Source organism: Macrobrachium rosenbergii, chromosome 3 (genome assembly GCF_040412425.1).
Source record: "Macrobrachium rosenbergii isolate ZJJX-2024 chromosome 3, ASM4041242v1, whole genome shotgun sequence".
NCBI lineage: Eukaryota > Metazoa > Arthropoda > Malacostraca > Decapoda > Palaemonidae > Macrobrachium > Macrobrachium rosenbergii.
In genome coordinates, this window is record NC_089743.1 from 27,694,275 (window position 1) to 27,709,603 (window position 15,329).

The following is a 15,329-nucleotide window of genomic DNA, read 5'->3' on the forward strand; positions in this document are numbered from 1 at the left end:
TTATTACACTTATCCGAAATCATGAAAATATTTGTGTTACAATTATGCCATAGCGAACAGAAGTAACAATATTACACAACGACATGTGAAGTCGAGTCTGCCTGAATATTATAATAAATAAGAAAACAAAATAAAATGTGTTCAGACAGAAGTAGGTACAAGAGTGCATATCTATGTCAACTGACTCAATAAGAAAATTTCAAAAGCATTGAAATCCAATACAAAGAAGAACGAACATGTACTGCAAAGATCTGGGAATCCTTATATACAAAGGATACGAGGAAAAAATACATCACCTGGGGTTTTTATACCTGTGACGGTTGAAAAAGAAAACTGTCAGACAACTTACAGAAAGATTTAAAGGGTAATATTGTTAGTTGTCATTGTATATAGTCATTCTTTTTTCTGTCAGGCCACTGTTTTCTGTCGATATAAATATCTTCAAGCTGAAGTTTTCAATTCAAACCTTGTCACGATGATCACAGGATATCTATATAAATCACTAGAATTCTCTCTCTCTCTCTCTCTCTCTCTCTCTCTCTCTCTCTCTCTCTCTCTCTCAGCATCAGAAAAAATATGAACCAAAACGAGTGTGTGCGTGCGTGTGTGGGCGGGTTTGGAGGGTGGGGGTTCATTGTGGGAGTACGGAGCCCCACCAAAAGAACAAAGGAAAGAAACTAAGTCCCTGAGTAAGTATTAGGGTAAGGGGATGATAGGGAACGTGGGCCAAGGAAGGGGGTACGGAAGAAGGGTAGGGGAAGAGGTGGTCCCGTAGACAGTAGATGGCAGGCCAGGTTCAGTATCTAATAACCAGCTGAGTTGAAAAAAAAAAAAAAGAAAAAGTGATGCAGCTGTCTCAACGAATATGAATGAGAGGGGAATGGAGGGAGGAGGGAGAGGAAAGGAGGGAGGGGAACCCACATCTCCTGCACCCCATAACAATCTCTCTCTCTCTCTCTCTCTCTCTCTCTCTCTCTCTCTCCTCCTCAGGCGAAATTTATGACTTCGGACAAAAATATTAAATTTCAGTTCCCCAACCCTCTCTCTCTCTCTCTCTCTCTCTCTCTCTCTTTTATGTCTACGGATAAAGGAGTTGGTTTTTCTCCCTCCGTGGTGTATTGTTGTCATCGCGTCATTGGGACGTTTACCTGTCGGGTTTTATACGTCTTAAAACCTCGAGTCAAGAAACACAAAGGCAGCTATAAACGCCACATACCTGTAAAAGGATGCAGTATCTTCACGTCATAACCTCTGTCTTACGCCTATATATTTACAGTTACGTACTTTTACGTTGACTTTAATGGCACTTCCTCTATACGACCTGCATTAGCCAATTAAATCGCCCACTAAGAGAGAGAGAGAGAGAGAGAGAGAGAGAGAGAGAGAGAGAGAGAGAGAGAGAGAGAGAGAGAGAGAGAGAGAGAGAGAGAGAGAATGCCATATGTTTCTCCTTATTTCCTTTCTTCAAGCCTATGTTCAAATTCGCCAGGACACAAACTAAATTCAAGATATAGATCAAATGCACGAAATTTCGAAATGAAATACTCAAGATAAAATACATGACAAGAAATATTTAAGATAAAATACATGACACGAAATATTTAAGATAAAATACATGACTCGAAATATTTAAGATAAAATACATGACACGAACTTCACATTATTTCGCAGTATATATGGCAATTTCTACAAAATAAAGAGTATCATAAACTCTTTTTTGTTTATTATGGAACTTTCACAGTTATTTTTCTCTTCTAATGAGATGAAATAATATAATTGTTCCCAATTTGAAGTAACATCAAACTTTGCTTAGTTACAGTAGATGCCGTTTAGGACCACATTGAAAACTGGACCACTGGTGACAACAATCACTTGAGTGCATATGAAAGAAAGCAGATATTAATATACGAACACTACCATAAAAATTCATGGAGAACATTAATACTGACCAAACAGTGCGTTCCCTTGACACAATAATTCTTCGAAGACCAGCAGTCTTCGAAATGCACAATTCGGTGCCAATGTTCTTTCCCTCTACTACCAAATTTTAACCTTATTTCCTCGTTTCCCCTTTTCCCTGGTTCCTATAACGTTTCCTCCTTAACGAGTCGGGTTTGTCCTTTCTTTAGGATGGTGATCTCTCCCATTCTTTACTTTAAAACTCGTTTCCATTAGGGTACCTTTACCCCAATACGGCAGAAACACAATAAAGGCGGTATTAATAAATTAAATCCTTCGATGAGTTGGACCTCCTTTGCTCTCGTGCGCGAGTTATTCCTCAAACGACAGAAAGGTGAAACTCATCAACGCCATGGAGGAAGCGCTGCTGCTCATAAAGCGCCTCTTGCACTTTGGTCTTTTTTAATATTAACCTTCAGAAGAGCCAAAGAGAAGACGCTCCACTCGGTCAAAAAGTTACAGTTATATATATTTCATCATTCTTTTTCGAGCCCACACAAGTGGCTCCTTTCGACTTCAGTTATAAACTTAGGGGATCCTCTGTCATTTATTACGGATTCAGTTTTACTTTTTATTCAATATACATCTTTCTTGATCTCTCAAGCTTTACTTAAAACGTCGTATGAAATGAATGCAACGGTAGAAAACCAACTTTTCATATATCTTTCTTCTATACAAGTTAATTAAATTCTTTACAAAGCGTCATTCTTCAACCACTCGTCAACCAGAATTCTTTCATAGGAAACACCCCAATAACAGAAAGCAACCAGGCCCATGAAGATACAGTAACCTGGAACCTACCCGAGAATATTCGGTATTTCAAGAGAAAATTCTCGGTTATTTAAAATCAAAATCAAGGTCTGTCATTACTGAAGTCAAATATAGCCTACAATTGACTTTATACAATACGAATGTAGGTCTGAACATATAAATGTTACAACATACTGTACGAATGTGGGTACAAACACTATACAGAATCTTATGATCATTTATGAAATGTCCACCAACCCAAACACAGACACAAATACAGAGAGAGAGAGAGAGAGAGAGAGAGAGAGAGAGAGAGAGAGAGAGAGAGAGAGAGAGAGAGAGAGAGAGAGAGAGAGAGAGATTTACAAAAGTCTGTAATAAGTAGCACACGTAATGGTTACTAAAGAAATGCTCAACAAAAACTAGAGCTGACGATGAAAAATTACGAGTGTATTTCCTCTGACATAGAGCAGGTGAACTTTTGAATCCACATTTCAAGCGTAACTGTATTTCCAATAAGAGGGGAAAATGTCTGAAAAATAGCCAACATCCTTGGAATGAAACGCATCACCATCCAAGGCAAGACGCGCACCAATAACAAGGCGCGAATTGAGGCATTGGAAGTTCTATATAATGTAAGAAGGTGGATCACAAAGGGGGCAGGGACTGAAGACTTCGCATAGGTGCTTGCTAAGTATGCAGAGAGAGGAATGTGAGTGTCAAAGGACCTGACAAACAACCAGACCTGAGGAAATCGAACATGTGTGGATTCCAAAGAATTTCCAAACACTGCCCCAAACTTTCTCCGCTTTTCATTTCAGGGCTGCTTGGGCCCCTCGGAGTCGGATCTGAGCAGCATCTTAAAAAACCTACGGACATCACACTCCTCACTTGAGTTCCACCACGAGGGTCCTTTTTCTTGCCAACACACACACCTCGGGAGGCCACTCCTTCGTCCATCAAAACTTCTTCAATTCGTGTGGCATTCCTTTCTTACGGACATCGTTCGTTGTACTGCCATTTATATTTCAAGATCTCTCATTTCTAATGTGGATAATCCGTATATGTGTTTCCTTCTCTTCATCGCAACAAGACTACCCTTCCCTCTATTTCTGATTATTAAACGCTTCTTAATTCTCTTCTGCACTGACAATAAAAAAAAATTAAAGTGGACGTTGGTTTCAAAACCAAGAAACCAGAGGAGCAACCAACACAGCATGACGAGTCCTGACCCCAGGCTGACCCAGTGAGATTGGACTTGCACGCTCCAGCGAATGACCTAACATTATCAAGAGTGACCCCCTTAACAGCGTGAGCGCTACATCTCCTCGAGCCATTCGCTTCTCCATTGAATTGGAAAGGGAGGAATGGCGAGTTAACTTGGGATAATAATGAGGAAATGGGATGCTAGAAGTATCCTAAGACTTTCAAATCTCTCTCTCTCTCTCTCTCTCTCTCTCTCTCTCTCTCTCTCTCTCTCTCTCTCTATGTATGTATGTATACATTAATTCAAGTTTTTATGTTATTCCCCAAAAATTTCCTGTATATAAAATCCTTTAACTTTCAACAATGTAAACTTTGTATGTGTGGCAAAGTGTATTTAAAAAAATTACCTCTGGCTGAAAAATGTAAGCAAATTAGCCAATCCTCTCAAATTTCCTTCCAAAAGATGAAACAGGATCAGGAGATCCGTAGCAGAAGTACCAATTCTTTTGTAACTGTAACCAAAATAAGTATGAATTTGATCCACTATTTTAAGAGAAGCTTCAAATAATACCATAGTCTATGTCGATCAGGTAAATTATCTTGGCTAACGACAAGATCTGTAAAGGGAATTATTTCATGCGCTGAGTGAAAGTCAGCCCAAACGTCGGGGTTGCACTGAATAAATTACTATGCAAAGAGGATAAAAACTGCCCAATGTCATTCGGTGGAGTATATATATATTTTACGAACTGGGTTACCAAAGACAAGATCAGACTAATAAACCATTCAACGAAATATATCAAGCACAAAGGTATTCGATAAAAGAACAAAGGAGGAAGGGAAAATTCCTAATAACGCAACTGCGAAAACTGCAGCATCAAAAAAATTAATAATACCATATCTCTACCAATACATCAAAACACAAAAGAGAAGTTTCAACATAAAAAGTTTGTTTTCGATATTGCCTGAAGTCCCTTGTGAAATAAGTTCCCAAAGATATACCCTCACATCCGGTAACAAACCGGTATATAAAACAAAAATACAAAGATATACGATAGGATAAATATGAACGACAAAGATAAGAAAAACTATAAAGTCAACTAGGATGGTTATGAAGAAATAGTTATTACTGGAATCTAAAGGCGTTTCAAAATTTAACGATAGGAAACAACAAGAATCCATTAAGCGTAGGGGTAACGAAGAGACATCATCTTACAGACAAGAAGGAAAGCTAAAAAAAAAAAAAAAAAAAAAAAAAAAAAAGAAGACGTCCCTGATGACATGCAATAAGGATTACACCGAAAAAGGGAGTCATGAAATTAATGTACCGTAGGAAGGGAAGTGATTATCTGGCGAGTTTCCAGGAAAGATATTTAACATTAGGCGAGAAAATAATAGGAAAACTTATCAAGCTGAGAAACAAATACATAAAATAGAAGTTTTGTTAAAAAAAAAAAAAAAAAAGGAATTACCGAGATACACGACGAGGACAAAACTTACGGAAGGGAAAATGACGAGATAGTGAGTGCTGTGAAAGAAAGTGATAGATAAACCGACTCTCATACTCAGGAAGTAAGATGATAGGAAGGCTGATATTCTGCTGGGAAATGCTGAACACATATAACAATATTACGGGGGAAAATTGCGGCACATGATGGAAATCGCTCCATGGAAGGTAAACCTCAAAGGTAACACGATGATTGCTCTGGGAAAACATAATAGAAAGGTTGAAAAAAAGAAACAAAACTATACGCCATCAAACGTAATAATACTTGAAACATAGAAAAAAAATAATACTGAAACTCTACTAAAAGTAATACATGTCTTATACCATCCCCAGCTCCCACTCTCTCTGAAAGCACTCCGCCTAGTGAAATGCTGGGGACAACACCTTTACACTTCTTGCAAAGGGTGCAACAGGGCAGAAGATGTAATGACAAGGTAAACTACGGACACACTAGCTACAGACAGACCAATACATGGACAGACGATCTCCCATTATGCACACATTTACACGATGGTCTACTTTTGAAAAAGTTAGACTGAAAGCCATTTAACTACTTGGGATGAGTTGCAACGACAAGGCAAAACAGACAGACAGACAGACAAAAAAAGCGGACGGAAGGACAGAAAAGCGGACGGAAGGACAGAGGGAGAGAAAACCCCCACCAAGCCGACTTGTCAGTAGGGAAAAAAAAAAAAAAAAAAAAAAAAAAAGTTGGGTTACTTGGGTACTTGGATGGGGGACTACAAATAAATGCCAGGCATTTAGGCCATCAGTGCAGTCAACACTGAATCTGGTCAGTCCTCTGCAGGATGATTACCAATGAAAATCAGGCGCCACTGGTACATATGCTCTATAACCATCTGCGGGGCTTGAGCCCATAGGTCTAGTAAATTAATACTCACAGAACTGTCCACAGTCTTCAGGGGTCGAGTAAGATCAGCACACCATATAAACAATACGAACTAACGAAGCAATATAAGAACACACCAGATATGGCTGATATTTTTTTATCTTAAATTGGCAGCAAGCTAGTACGTTAAAAGACATTTTTTTTTTTTTTGGTAAAAAATGTTTGTTGGGCACCTGAACTTCAATAAAACGATATTCTACGAACACGAAGAAAAACTAGGTGTAAGACTATGCCTAATCATGTGCAAGGATACGGTAAACAGAAGTTGCAAGCTTCTGAAACTGGAATGTTTTCAGGAGTTTCTGATTTCTAGAAAATTTGTGAAATTCATGCTCAAACATTGAGACTTGTACAAATAAACTATTTCTACTCAAAACAACATTTCTGTCTGCAGGTTTCTTTCCGACCACAAATGAAATTCCTTGTTTAAAAATAAATTCGAAGACTGGTCATGCCATTTCAGACTTTATTATACGAAGAGCAATAGACAATAGACGAAGTATTTCTAATATCACCTATATCTAATTTAATTAACAGGGTGTATAAAACATATCTTTAAATGTTACCCTGACCAGAGAAAATATCGGATAAACTATATAATTAAATTAAAAGGAACAAACAATTAGGAGGGCAAATCATACCCAACCATACGGTTTTAAACGAGAGAGAGAGAGAGAGAGAGAGAGAGAGAGAGAGAGAGAGAGAGACATTAATACTGGTTAAATACCAAGAACCTCGTTATATGTATGTCCAATCTCCTGGTACAAGAGCTTAAAACTATCGAGAGCGAGCCTTTTAACATAGATCATGCGCCAAGAATCTCGTTTTACATAAAATTGGCATCAGGAAACACGGCAAAAAGCACCCTCAAGTATGATTATTCAATGAAAATATTGGTAAACGACTCTGGTCTTCTGCAACTCGCAGCTTCCAAAATATTTAAATTTGCAAACGAGGAGACTTAAACATGCTTGACGAAGAGCGCTATCCAGGTAATTGCGCTTTCAAAAAGTCTCAAATAAATACATGTTACGGAGAAAACTTTTCCGTTCCTGAAGATAATCAAGACAATAAAAGCTCTTGGTGAAACAATTAAACGATTACACAAATATTACAATAAATGAAAAATGACACGATACACCTTAGTAAAACCACGGAACAAAGGGAATGACACACAATATGTATATTTGCAAGCCAGAAACTAGAGTTGATTTATTCATTACTTCATTAACAGCGTTCGCAACTTCAACCATCTTAGAGGGAATGACGATTAAAAGCGAATGAACAACTCAGAATATTACTAACCTAGCAAAAGTGACCTCTTCACCCAAAAAATATGCTGGTAAGTATTAAACAAACCAAACGCCCATAGCACATCACCATATAGATTTCACCTAAGAGCTTAAGCTCACAGCTGTTGGAACGCCAAGCTGATCAGCAGATAATAAAAGGAGATTTGGTAATCCACTTGACTGGCTGGTTTTATTCTTAAAATTTACATGAATTCATTATAGCCAACAAAATTGTTAATACATTTTTTGCACTCGGAAAGAAAATATTGACTAATGATTCCGAAAAAACATCAATTACAGGTGCTATCAACATGCCTTATATATAAAATTGCACATTAAAACTGAAGAGAAACTAGCGATGGAAAAACAAATGTCTTTTGAAGAACACTAACTGCTTCAGCACAATTTAAAGAGGCCACTTAAATTGAACACTGTATCCTAGCCAAGAGCTCTGGATAACAGACAATACCTTCCTCAGACCAGCACTTTGAGAAGGAACATACTCTCAGACTCCCCAGTCAAGGGCTCCCGATTAGCAAATGCCAAACAATCCATATGTCAGATACGTATGGTTATTCCACTTTCACCCTGAGAGCGGGTAACGATCTAAGATGATGTTTAAATCCACATGAAATATGTAAGGATTCACAATTCTATTCGGACCCCCTATCTTAAAATATAGGTGATATGTAATAAATATTTTTTTTAATTTGGTTAAATAATCATAATCTTTAATACTAACACAATAGAGTTAACGTTTCAGAAAAAATACAGCGTTGCAAAAATCATTTACTACTTTATGCTGTATTTTAGCATGCAAAAGAACTCTTCCAACAGCAGTGATTTTTAATGGAAACGGAAATTGAGTCAAGATAAACATATACTGTAAAACGTAATGCATATTGTATAACACATTCACATCGTGTGTACATTATTAAGCCTGAATATCTATTTGATCTAAATTCCCTGCATGTGGCGCTAAATATGACAAAGCCTTAAATGCGAAAATGCAAATGAAGCCCGAAGCGACTAAGCAGAAAAAAAGCAACAGCAAAAACACGGAGACTTACGCAGACATAACAAATGACTGTAATATATTAGCCAGAATTGAATATGCCTCGAAAAGCCCTCCGTTAGTCCCTTTTTTCTAAAACCAGTCTTACTGATTTGTAGACACACGTGCGGGCGCGCGGGTGCAGCACGGGTCTGGAAATCAAGTTGAGAGAGGAATATATTTTCAGTGTGTTTTCTCAGGACGTCCATTTCCAACGAAGGCGACAACAAGCTTTTGAAGGGTTCAGCGCCTTGGCGTGAAAATAGAAACCTTAAATCTGTTAGAAAAAAGGAGGCCAAAGTGGACCACTTCTCCTAAAAGAGTTTCTTCTGCAATCTAATTTCTCTCTTTTTTGAACTTTTTTTTTTTAAATCAAACTGAAACAGCGGAGAAGATGCGACAGATCACGTAGGTACTATTACTACCTTATTGCCAACAGAGCGATGAAATAAGGTATCGAACAAAAGTACCAACAGTAGGAAGGAGGGTAACAACTAAACTACGGGAAAAATGTAATGCAGGACACATTCACAAAAAGTGTCAGAAAAATTTTTTTACAGAAGTTACGAAGCATTCAAACTGAAAACGCCTTATCAAGGTATGAAAAAGTCTCCGAATGAGCACTAGAGGATTTTGTTACACATATCTGTCTCACTGTACGTGAAGAATACGCTGAAAGGTTCAGTGACAATATCTGTGAAAGTTGTAATAAGGCATTAGTTTTGCATCAGTACCAATTCTTATTTCACACCCACCTTCAAGCCACATCTGTAAAGTGCTACTTTAAAGTATTTTGCGTTTTTCAAATCTTCAATTCTGATGGGACTTGGAAGACAGAAAACCAAGAAACAAACAAAATCGGAAAACCTTTTGTGAGAGAAGTCCTCTGTACCGGAAATCTGAGATGAAACAAATCTGTGAATGAAATCAATAGAGGGCCTTTTAAGCAAATTTCAATAAAATATTAAAAACATCATAAAACTTTTCCAATAAGTCTGATGGAAAACCTAAGTCTTTGGCCTATCTCAGCTTTTACGTATTAACTAAATAAAAAACATTCAAACTGAGTTGTCAGCCATATGTATTTAATTCATTACTAAAAAGATCCAGAAGTACTCAGAATGCTCATAAGAACATAAGTCATCCCATAATATGGTGTAAAAACGCAGAGTCGTATGATATATGAACTCTGAGAAATCCAAAGAAAATCCACAAATCTGCCCCCATAACTCAGGAAAGGCTTCACCAACGAATCCAATGGGGATCCATAAATTTGGCACAAAAGCCTGCTGGTAAAAATCTCTCTACCAACCGCAGTCAATCCTAAGGTTCTGAATGGAAGGTCTATGAAGCCAGATACTCAAATTTACCAGCAAATTTGAGACTAGAAAGTATCCACAGCCTATTAAGTGTTAAGAAGATCGTATCAGTGCATACACTCCATCAAAATACGCTAATGCAAGAAAACAATCTTCATTTCACTTTACATATTCCTAAGAATCTGGAAGACAGCTAGAGTAAAAATTCCAACTAAAAAATCACTGAAATCTTCATTTGCGTCTACAGAACAAAATCAGACACGCAAGGTGCAATAAAATGCTGGGAGTTTTTAAAAGTAAATTAAGAGAAAGTACCAAGAGCCCATCATTATACATTGTCGAGTTAAACACACGCCACGCCCACTGATCATAACAGTTGTCAACCGTTATCTGATAGACGTTGGCACAGGGACCACGCCCCCGTGCCATACAAATTGCTAACTATTATCTCTCAAAAGAGGGATACCATCAGAGTGGAATGTCTTTCCGTTAACAGTTCAAGTATAAACTGTGTCGTGTTGCGTTACCTTAAAATATTATCTTCTTTTTTCTAAACATGATTAAGAATTTTCCGTTGTTTTATTTAGACAAATAGGCTTTAAATATTTATATCCAGATTTTCAACCAGTAACAGTTAAAGGTGCCTTGTAGAGGTAAAATTAGATAAAAAAAACAATGTACGCGAACACCCATATATTGCGGATATGTACTAAGCCTTCTGTTGGAAGGTCGGAATGTAAGAAAAATTAGTTGTAATATCTAACCAGTATTTTATACATTAAGTATGTATTAGTATTTCGAAACGTATGTTTGAGAATGGCTAAAGAATACTTTATTATGTATATAATGTCTTAAATAACTATTAAAAGTACTTTCCTTTCATACCCGACCTTCCAATAAAAGGCTCAACCGACGAACAGCACCTCGATTAACCACCACTAAAGCGACCACCGAGCTATAAGATTAACAGCCTCAGCGCCAATAGCCCTGAGGGATTGGATTCCATGTCAATAGACTCTCGCCACATCTCCTAAGAACAAACCTAATATTTGCACGTGTAATAATCCCTTCCCTCCCAACACAATCCATTCCCTCCTCCTCCTCCTCCTCCTCCTCCTACTTCCTCACTCTCTTCAGCCTCTCCCCGGGGACCGCACCAAAGACCATCCCATCCCCCCCACGACCTCCTTTCCTCATTTCCTCTTCTCTTTGACTTCAAGCTTCTCTGCGTTCGTAAGGCACAGGATAGGTTCGGTGCAACGTGAAATCAGGATGGCTCCATTGCTATCATCACTACATTATTAAACGATGTCAACTGATTTTGGACTGCTCTCTCTTCCAATTCACATTAAAATACCTTAAAATGGAGAGAGAGAGAGAGAGAGAGAGAGAGAGAGAGAGAGAGAGAGAGAGAGAGAGAGCACATGAAGTGACTTAGAATTCTACCTCAAAGCCATGCTTTACGCAAGTATATTACGATATATCATTTTGCCTTAAGTCAAATAACCTCACTGCTTTGTTTTGTCTCTCACAAAATCCCCGATTTCACAAGTCTTAGTTTTCCTTAAAAACTCCCTCCATCATACCTTTTACTTTCACTAGTAAGGAATTACTGACATTACGCCCTTTCGTTAGTTTTTCTTAATTATGTTTTAATTTCGCATAGTTTTACTTTCCTAACCGGTTTACTCTTTTGCCCCTTCTCACCTTTCCCAGATTAGTTCCATGTCATCTGCCTGTCTTTTTCTCTCATTCACTTATCATATTACTTTCATATTCATAATTTTCCTATCTCAAACCCATTCCTTAGCTTTCATGATGTTAACTCTCCTTCTTTTATTTATTGAAACCCCTTTGTCCCATCCATATGATTTCCCACTGAAAACCTATTTCATAACCCCCAGTATTCAGCTCACCCTTTCTTCTTTTTCCATCCTTTGCTCCTTTCCCAGTTTCCTTTGTCTTTCTCAGTCTCTTGCCACTTTCAGCCCCTACTGTCGTCTCAATTCCTATCCTATTTTCCAGTCCCTTACTTCTCAATTTCTTTCAGTTTTTCATCGCCTTAGAACTTACACTTTCTCCCCCAGTACTCCAAATTTCTTTCCTTTGTAATTTACGGCCTTTTTCTTCGTCTGGCATCTTTTCTGGTCCTTTCATTTTCCTCAACTCCTAACTTTATTTCCCTGTCCAAGATTTTTTTTCTCGAGTATCTCTCTCTCTCTCTCTCTCTCTCTCTCTCTCTCTCTCTCTCTCTCTCTCTCTCTCTCTCTCTCTCTCTCCGTGGTTTTTAATTTCTTTTCAATACTGTAATTTCTCATATTTGAATTTACTAATCAATTCCCAGCTTAATCATCCATTCTTAGCCATTTTTAAAACATTTCAAGAAAGTATTTCAATGTGAGGAAAATGTCTGAAGGTTTAACTTATAAAATCGTTTTGAAAAGTTTCGTGTATCTGAATAATTTTATGGAAAGAACGAATTTTCTATTTTGTTACCTAATCTCGAGTCCCTATTTCCCGTGTCATACTATCGCTCTTAATAGCCGGTTACAATTTGTCTGAATTTCACTTGCGAATTCATTTCCAGTTCATACATAGAGTAAAACAACTGTGATAACATTAGAGATAATAATGATGTTTACAATAACGACAGAAAAAAGCATCAATATATGAAAAGGGTAGAAATAATATCCACGGTACTGATACGAATAACTGACCAAAATAACACCAAAAACAATAACAAACGGTAATAACATTAGTGATAATCAACATCCCTCTCTCCCCCTCACTCGTTCTCTAAATCTCATTTACTTCACCATGAATAAAACGGTTCCTTAGAATGGCAATTCTCGAAGGCAGAATAAGTCAGACAAAGGCACTAAATTACAAGATAATGTCATTAAGAGTGGCACCATTTCATGCTGCTTTAGTCATGCGATTCCCGAATTCCCGTTCCTGATATTTCATACCATTCAGCCCTTAGGTCACCAAAGGACTTGTGGAGATGTCATGGAAAATGCCAAAAGCCATTTTAGGAAATTAAGTATTATTTCCAAAAGGAACATTTCCCTTATCTTTAATAGGTTATTGGTTTGAATGCAAGTACATCCACAGACACATACACATATAAATACATACATACATACATACATACACACACACACACACACACACACACACACACACACATATATATATATATATATATATATATATATATATATATATATATATATATACACATACATATTACCACAGGGAAGTAAATGCAGTTTAAAGGGATAATATGGTTATCAGACAAAAGATGCAAATGAAGAGGTGCTCTCTCTCAAGTTTATACCATCTTATGACCATGGAGTGATTATTTAGAAGATTTTTTTCATGTAGAAGATGGAAGAGAGAGAGATCTGAATGACGAAGGAGTGGAGGAGGTTATTATAAGTTTAAAAATTCTTGAGGAAGTGACAGTTGAGAACATAAACAGAGGAATTAAGATTCCGAAGAATGGAAACACCAGGATTTCGAGGAACAGCAAAAAAAACCATGAGATACAATTCTGAAAGTGTGATTTGGTGGCTGACCAAGGCTTGTAAGGTAGATTTTTAAGGTCTGTCTACATGGCAGAAATATCCAGGAGGAGCTGGTGAAGGGAATAATTGTACCGCTGTGTCATGGTAAAGGTATCTGAGGAAATAAAAAGGATTATTCGGTCATAATTATACTTACAACTTAGGTGAGAAAGATAGATGAAAGAGAGATTTTACAATTTTTGGTGACAGAATCGAAGTACGTGTTAGAACTACGAAGAAGGGAGAGAGACGGGTTTGGGGTAAAATGAGTCTATGATAAGGGTGTAATGTTTCCATGGGGTTTTAATACCTTTATGGCTGGAATTATGTGAGAAGAAAGAAAATGGGCATTAGATGAAAGCAAAAAGCTGCCTGACAAGAAAATGGTTCATGAGTGTGGCGATGAATGGATGATGCTTGCAATTTACATAGAACTGTTTTAGGGTAATGAATAAAAACTGCAAAACTAGTTTATTTTTTTCTATAGGAGACAGAGAGCAGGGAATACTTGTAGGCAATGGTTGGAGTTATAAGGGTACACTGAAGGCCGTATAATCCAGCACTGAATGCTATTATGATTGGTGGAAGAACAGATGGAGTTAACATGAATGGCCATCTGTGAGTAAATTTGCCTTGTATCGGTATTTCAACGCAATTATTGCAACTCAGTCCCTTTCGTCTGTGAGGCCACTAGTTTAAGATCACAATCACTATATATATATATATATATATATATATATATATATATATATATATATATATATATATATATATATATATATATATATATATATATATATATATATATGTGTGTGTGTGTGTGTGTGTGTATTCCTCATATATAGTGAAGTGGCGATTATTTGGAAAGTTTTTCCTAATTTTTTGTCCACCCAAGTATTCATTTTTATTTTCCTTTAGTCCACTACCCAATTAAACTTCTAAATACGGTCTTAACTCTAAGCTCTGTTACTCCATCAAAGGAAAAAATTCTACTTTCAAACACGATCTCTCTCTCTCTCTCTCTCTCTCTCTCTGACAAAATGGAACAATACAATGATTTTTTGAAAATAACAAATATATTAACCCAAAGCATCAATACTTGTGCAGACACAAAGTCTAAAACATGAATGATTGAAAGGAAAGCAATTATCTTCACATACAATAAAATAAACATTTAGGTGGCTCACTGATTTCACGTATATTACTGATAACTCGAAACAGCACACTAAACGACTTCAGTAAATGATTTCTATACGTCATATTCCCATACAATTTCTGAACTGATTATGGGTTTACTCCAATCAACTTTCCTCCCTTGAAGAATTGCGGTAAGCAACCTCAACTCAATTACGAGACTCGTGCCAATAGTAAATTTCCCATGTGCATTCATTCGCTTTTTCTTCATTTACGATATTTCGACTTAAAAAAATTGAGACCCTTCACGTCTCCTTGTCTTTTATTCTCTCTTCGCTTACCCGAAAGTTTTCTACATCTTGTTTTCTATTTTTTTCCCCCCTCATTCAATTAATCTTTTTCCTAAACGACGGATCCTTTCTTTTCCTTTCCGGATAATTATGAAATTTTTACTTGTCGGTAATTGCAAAAGACCCCCACCCTCTCTCTCTCTCTCTCTCTCTCTCTCTCTCTCTCTCTCTCTCTCTCTCTCTCTCTCTCTCTCTATCCGGCCTCGTTAGGGCATTTTTCTTCAAAGATTCATTTAGTTTTAATTTTCGAAAAATGAATTTTCCGCTTCCTCTTATCAC

At 37.1% G+C, this 15,329-nt stretch overlaps 1 protein-coding gene across 9 annotated transcripts in view; it reads right to left on the reverse strand.

Annotated features, from left to right (window-relative positions):
• The window catches only part of Lar (tyrosine-protein phosphatase Lar), a 1,190,865-nt gene that overhangs the window by 274,687 nt on the left and 900,849 nt on the right, over positions 1 to 15,329 (reverse strand). The window lies entirely within an intron of this gene.